Source organism: Arachis hypogaea, chromosome 1 (assembly GCF_003086295.3).
Source record: "Arachis hypogaea cultivar Tifrunner chromosome 1, arahy.Tifrunner.gnm2.J5K5, whole genome shotgun sequence".
NCBI lineage: Eukaryota > Viridiplantae > Streptophyta > Magnoliopsida > Fabales > Fabaceae > Arachis > Arachis hypogaea.
This window is the reverse complement of record NC_092036.1, coordinates 95,098,445-95,106,422: the sequence shown is the minus strand read 5'-3', so window position 1 is coordinate 95,106,422 and position 7,978 is coordinate 95,098,445.

The window sequence follows — 7,978 nt, the reverse complement described above, 5'->3', positions numbered from 1 at the left end:
GGGGAGTCGACCTCTTAGGACCTTTTCCCGTCGGCCCGGGGCAAGTCAAGTACCTCATAGTCGCTATCGACTACTACACAAAATGGATAGAGGCCGAACCGCTGGCCAGCATATCCTCGTTCAATTGCAGGAAATTCATGTGGAGACAAGTCATAACACGATTTGGTATCCCAGAAGTCGTCATCTCGGACAATGGGACACAATTCACCGATAAAAAGTTCATAGAATTCCTCACCGGCCTGGGCATAAAGCAGAGATTCTCTTCGGTGGAGCACCCACAGACAAATGGGCAGGTCGAGTCCGCAAATAAGATCATCCTGCTAGGGCTCAAGAAGCGGCTGGATAGCAAGAAAGGCGCTTTGGCCGACGAGCTAGCCTCGGTCCTCTGGTCCTACCGAACAACCGAGCAATCCTCCACTAAAGAGACACCCTTTCGACTAACCTACGGGTCAGACGCAGTGATACCCGTAGAGATCAGAGAGCCGAGCCCACGGTTACTCCTGAAGGGAGTAGAGGAAACCGTCGAGAAGGACCTGATAGAAGAAACCAGGGAAATGGCCCATCTGGCTGAAGCGGCGCTAAAACAAAGAATGGCCTTACGCTACAATGCCAAAGCGCTCAAAAGAAAGTTCGAAGAAAACGACCTCGTCCTGAGGCGTAACGACATCGGCCCGTCTACCCCGGGAGAAGGCAAACTAGCGGCGAACTGGGAAGGACCATACCGAATCAAGGAGGTAATCGGGAGAGGAGCATACAAGCTAGAAAGACTTAACGGCAAGGAGGTCCCGAGGACATGGAATGCGGATAACTTAAGGAGGTTTTATTCCTAAGCCATTTATTTTGTAATAGCACTTCAGTGTCTTCGTTACAATGATTGAACCTGCCCAATTTCCACATGCTATATTTGCCTATGTTATTTCTTAATTCCTAACTTTTTGAGCGACCACTATGAAAACAAGGACACGCGGCCTCGGGACTGATCACCCCGGGAGCCCCTCATATCAAAAACACGGTAAAAGACCACAACAAGAACGCACGCCATAAACGGCCAACGCGAGTAAACGGAAACACGAAGTAAATCTACGGCGAGTAAAGCAAGAAACTAAACATGCGGGCAAACGATCCCATAAACCCATTAACGGGCACCAAAGTCACAATACAAAGTTTCAACAAAAAAGAAAAGTTCAATAGTACAAACACTATTTCTTCGGCATATCGACAATCTTCCCATCCTTGATGGTCTTGAATATACCAATCGCCGACACGTCGAAGTCCGGAGAGACAATCCTCACTTGAGCCTTGAGGGCATCTTCAGTTACGAAAATTGCATTCTTGCCCTGCTCCTTAATCTCTTTGTGCTTCCGCTTGAACAACTCGGCCTCCTCCCGAGCAGCCTTGGCAGCCGCCGCCGCTTCGTCCCGCTCTTTCTCCAGAGCGGACACCCGACTTTGCGCGGCACTCAATTGGCTCTTCAAGATCGTCTCCTGCTCTGTTAGACGAGACACAGAGGCATCGGCAGTCTTCAATTTCTCCTCTGCCGAAGCAGCCTTTTTCTCAGCAGTATCAAGCTTATTTCCCGCTTCAACCAACTGATCCTGAAGCGTTTTAACTTGAGTTTTGTACTTGTTGTTGGCATCAACAGCGGATTCAAGCTTCCGACGAAGCGAGGCCATACCAGAAAGTTCGAACTCAGCCTTTCGGGCTATGGCCGCGCCGCGAAGAAGGGTGCGGTACATCCACCGAGCCTGCCCCGAGAGGTCGGTGCCATGGAAATGATCCTCTGTGCCCGGAAGCAGCTGGGCATCTATGAACGTCCCGGCGTCAAAATTCCTTTCCATGACAGTCAAAACCCCCTCAGGACTAGACTGGGACCTCTGTCTCTTGGGAGTGGGGATAACGGACAGCTCTTCCTCCTCCTCCCGACGAGAGGAAGACGAGTGCCCAGGAATAGGAATTTCTGGAGGAATCGGAGTTGCGGAAGTCGGGGTGGCGGCTTTTGCGGACGCATCGACATCGGGAGGAGGTACTTCTGAAGGAACCGTTGCCTACTGTCCTCCAGTCTCCTCACCCTCGTCATCCTGAAGGAAGGTTTGATACAAGTTATCCATGCCGGTTACTTCGGCAGAAAGCCCCACTACAAAACAAATTGAAAAATGAACAAGTTAATGGAAGCAGCAATGGAAAATTTAAACAAACGACTACACGACAAGAGAAACTCACGGATATAATCTCTGGGGGCCTCCCGGTTACCCATGAGGAGATGGGGATTCACATTGTTTCTCCCAAGAACCGCCCACAAAATGTCGGCTATCCGCCAATCCACAGTCGACATCCCTTTATAAGTAACCTTGATAAAAGGATTAGACCCCGCCCCGAAACTCCAATACGTCGGGATGAGGCGCTCCTTTTCCAAAGACAACCAAAAAGGGTGACGACCTTTAACCGGGCGGACCTTAAAATACTTGTCCTTGAACCCGTGGTAGGAGTCCTCGAACAAGCCAAAGATCCTCCGGCCCTGGGCAGACCGGAAGGACATGAACCCTTTCTTGTGTTTCCCCTCCTTTGAAGGGTTGGTTAGATTAAAGAAAAAGAGGAAGACGTCGACAGAGATCGGTAGCTCTAAGTACTCGCACACCATCTCGAAGCAGCGGATGGATGCCCAGCTGTTCGGATGTAATTGAGATGGTGCCACCGAAATTCGGTTTAGGAGGCTCATCTGGAAGGGGGAAAAGGGGATGCGGACCCCAACCTGAGTGAATATGGCCTTGTAAAACCAGATCCAATCGGCAACCCGTGGGGCATTAAAATTAATCTCGTAAAGCCGCTCGTGAGGGGCGGGGACGTAAACATCAAAATTTGCCTCCTCGTCGGTACCCCCACAAAGATATTCGGCCTGGCGAAATTCCGTAAGCTCCTCCTCACCCATCTGATTGGGAGAGTTCCTGAGGTCGGAAACCACCCACGCGTACGGGTCGTAACCCGCGGCGGAGCTAGAAGCTCGGCTAACAACACGAGGCATACCTACAGTGGGGGCACCGCGCGGTTGGTCCGTGAGGTCGGAAGCCAGGAAAAACCCAAAGAAACCCCACGTGCCATGACCACAAGGAAGGCCAAACGAAACCAAAACCAGAACAACGACACAACTCCCCCCATGACACACCACAGTCGATAAAATGAAAATGCGCCCATGAACAGCAATGAAAAGCAAAAACAAAAATGCTCATAACAAACATGCAAACGATCATGGAAGTAGAAGGGAAAAAGGTAGTCACCTGGATGGTCGAGGAAATTCGGATAAAGACGAAGCACACTGGAGCAATGGAAATAACCTTTGAGTGATGAGAGCGCAGGAAGAAGGAATGGGCAGTATGATCAGAAAAGCAAAATAAATGGAAGAAGAGGAGAAACGTAAAACTGTTTAAAACCGCTCTAGTGGAAGCGCGAAAGACCTGGGGGCAGAACAGTCTTTGCACGCGAGGGTTTTTTCGACCCTTAATGAGCATTTAATGCCCCTCGCGAGAAACGAGGCGACAAGAGAACGCCCCGAATTACGAACGGGCACGCACACGAACGGCGCGTCCCACATACGAGCGATCGACCTCGCGAAAACAGAGAACCCGCCTCCAACGACCCATACGGTCGGTTAACGGCGCGTGGGGGCACTGTAGCGGCCCGGCCCAGGCCACTCACAGGTCAAACCGACCCACTAAATACCCGACCCAAGCGGTCGGGCATATGCATCTCACTACGCGACCCGGACACGCGTCCCTGACAGCTTCCCGCTGTAACTATAAGGAAACTTCGAGGAAGGTGGGCCTGTCCTTGTAGGGCCCACCGCTGACACAGTATAAATGGGGAAGGACGTGCCCTTCCCCCAAGGTACGTCACACCTTTACACCTTACCATTTTCCCGCCTGCACACTAGCTGACTTGAGCGTCGGAGTGTCTTTGTAGGTGGCATCCCCCTCTCCCCCGCAACGAGAGCTCGGCTACTCGGTACTCCCGAACCCAGCACGATCACGATTAGAGCATCCTCATTTCCTCCAACGGATCACCCGAACTATCCGGTAACTGAACACCGAACAGTAAGTCTCCCAAATCCAAGAGTAAAGAATGAGGTGATGGTGAGGAATCTAATAATAATGACCATGCTAAGTGTGTATTAAAATATAAATATATATTAAAAATAAATTTAATTTTATATATATTTATATATAAATAATTAATTTTAATAATTAATTTTTATATACAGATATTATTGTTAAAATAATAAGGGGCCGTTTATCATATTAACAAAATAACAAGAAACACAAACTACAAGAAGTAAACGTCAACCCTGGCACCCTTGTTATTTAAAAGGAGGCCACTCAGGTAAAGACGTTTAAAATGTCATTTTTTAAAGATGTTTCTATGTTGTATTTTAATTGGTTTTTATATAATTTATTCGGTGTTCTTCATCACATATTATTAAATTTCTCAAAAGATTTTCTTTCAAAAAACAATAAAAAATATTTAATTTTTACTACAACAAAAAAGGTAATAGATTAATTATTAGATTTTTTTAAAAGATTATTTATATAAAAAAAATATCACATTCATCAAAATATATATATATATATATATATATAACAAGTTCAAGCCTTTTAAAATTTTTATAAATAAAAAAATAATTAATTTATATTCGTACAATATATAAAATAATTATTCTATTATTATTATATTATAGATTAAGATTCACTAATTTATATTTTTTTATTTTTAATATAAGCATTAGAAATAAATAAAATTTTTATAACTAAATGTAATGTAACAAAATATATATAATATTAATTAATTCTTAAAAAATTTTAAAAAAATAGTTTCTTTCATTTTAGTAAAATAACTATTTATTAAAGTAGACAAATTAATTATTTTCTTTTCATATACAATTTTTGTAAGACATAAAAGTAATTAATTAGGACATTGGTTAAGATGATTAAATTCACTATTTCATTAAATTTTTAATTTAAAGAAAAATCCTAGTTAATTTTGGTATAGAAATTTCGAATTTGAAAACATTGATAAAAATTATGTTGAATTTTGATTTATTTAATTCTCATTTAAATTAATCACTAGCTAAGTTAAAGTTCTGTTTTGAAGTTATATTCGAGCTTTAATCTGATTTTTAAAGTTTCAATTTACTTAATTTAATTTTTTAACTTAGGTATCCGTAACTCATATTAGGGTTTTAAATGTTTAGTTGAAAAAAATAAGGTAAAAAAATTTCAATTGTCACATCAAATAGTCGTTAGTCCATCTCAACATGTCGTTAACGATTTTGTGAGACAGTGACAAAAATAAGATTAGGAACCAATGTGAGTCATAACTATTAAGTTGGGAGACTAAATTGAGTAAATCAAAATTCTTGAAATTAGATTGAAACATAGTTGTTAGAACCGAACCAGTGATCGAACCGGTCAAGCTACAGGTTTACGGGTTTATTGGTTCAACCGATAAATCACTGGTTGAATCGATAAAACCGGTCTCACGTAAATATAAAATATAAAATAGTTAAAAGCTTAAAATTAAAATTTGAAATGCATATCTTCACTAACATTTTATGAAGAATCAAGTCTCAACTTCTAAAAGTAACTAATATAAAAAAAACCATAAAATTTTAATACTACAATAATATCTTATTTTGACACAATAAAAAAAATTAATTCAAAAAGCCTATCATCTAACTATAATATCAGTAGATTTTAACACTAACATCAAAACAAATAACCTTAATTACAATACTAGCAATAAAATAGATCAAGTAAATTAATAAATTTTTAGTGAAATTTATATTTATATTAATAATGGTATATAATTAAAATATAATTAATTTTAAAAATTAAAAAAAAACAAAAATTAAATTAAATTAGATATTTATGTATACTATATAATTAGTATTTGTCAAATATAGTACTTAGAAGTACAATGGCTAAGTGGCAAATAGAGGTTGCTTTTGCTCCAAGGTTCTTAGTTCGAGACCGTGTGGAGACATTTTAAAAAACTTTTCAAACAGATCAGTTCGATTAGACCGGTTTGCACCGGTTCTTACCGGTTCACACCGATTTTATTCCTTAAACGGTCCAAGGAGTAAATCGAACCGGACGTCCGGTTCTAGTCCGGTTCACTAGTTTTACGGTCGAACCAGCCGATCCAGCTCGGTTTTTACAACTATGGATTGAAATGCGAACATAATTTCAAAGATCAATAAGTATTATCTCTTTGTTGACAATTAAGTTGTTTTAACGGTAATTAAGATCTAATAATGGTTTATAATAAAAGAAGCATTCTTTTGCAACAATAAACCTATAGTAGTAGTTAGGGGTGTTCATGTATTTATCTATATCTGATCTGTAATTTGAGGATATGATCTGATCTGTAAGATAATCGGATTGGATCGAATCAGATCCACACTCTAATCAGATAGAAGTAAATATATTTAAAAAAATAAACAAAAAAATTATTGACCTTTTTTATAAAAATAAAATTTTTTAATATTTTTTATTTTATGGATATATTTGATATCTGATCCAAACATAAAAAGTAAGAATATTGAATTTGATCTAATGAGTTTAGTGCGAATTACATCGAAATTTCATCCATATCCCATCTGCAAACACCCCTAGTAATAATAACTAAAAAATTATAATGATTATATTTTTAACTAAGAGGAAGTGCAAAAAAAAGTACTAAATACAAGAACATTTAATCAAATATTAAAAGAAAATTTTACTTTAAAACAGTTGGACTTTTTTTGCTCATATATATATATATATATATATATATATATATATATATATATATAATGTAATAATAATAATAATATGATAATTGTTTTATATATCACACAAATATAAATATTTTTTCTATGATCTTAAGAAAGGTTTTGTAAGTCCTTAACCTTGTTATCGATTTTTGTAGTGTTAGCCATCATATTATCAATTTGATTCATATATAATTCGGATGATAAATTATTTAGTGACGTGCTTCTTTTTTTACTGTGATATACTTGTTTATTATTATTATTATTATTATTATTATTATTATTATTATTATTATTATTATTATTATTATTATTATTATTATTATTATTATTATTATTTACATTAAAAAATAATAGGCCTTATTGCCATAACATAATAGAAGTATGGAAGTTTATCATTCTTCTCTAATGGAAAAAACAAAATTCTTTTCAATAGTTTATTTAATGTTTAGTAGAATAAAAATAAATTTTATTAGAATAAATTTTAGTACAAGTTTAATATTTTTATTCATAATAAAATATTTATAGAATTACTTGTAGATAAATTTTAGAAAAAAGAAAAAAAAATCATGATTTTTAATTTTATTTTTAATTTTAAAATAAAATTTATTTTTATTTTTTAATAATATTAATTTTTTACCGTATATAATTATTCAATTATTTTTTAATCATATATAAATAAATTACTCTTAATAAGATTTTTTTGTGTTATTCAATTATTTTTTTAAAAAATAATTAATTATTAAAATAATTAAACTTTTCACAACAAAAAAATAAAAAAAATTATGAACAAAAAAAATTAACCATCCTGATAATTTTTTATATTTTTATTCATATTTTAATTATAAACATAAATATAATTTACTTATATTATTTATGAAATGTGACTATAGAGGTAGATAAAATTTAGTTATATTACTTATATATAGTTTCATTGTATTGTATTGCTTATAAAGTTAGATTATAATTATGACAATAGAATTGTTCTTGTATTTTTATATGTGTGACTAATTGGTGGTGTTAAAATATTACTCTTAATTATAAATAAGGTTTATAATTTAAAAAATCAAAGACTTAATTAAAAAGATACGAAAAAAATAATGTTAAAATATTCTAACTCTTTAAAATAAAAGTATTTGAAATTCAATTAAAAATTATTTAAAATTTAAACTCAATAAA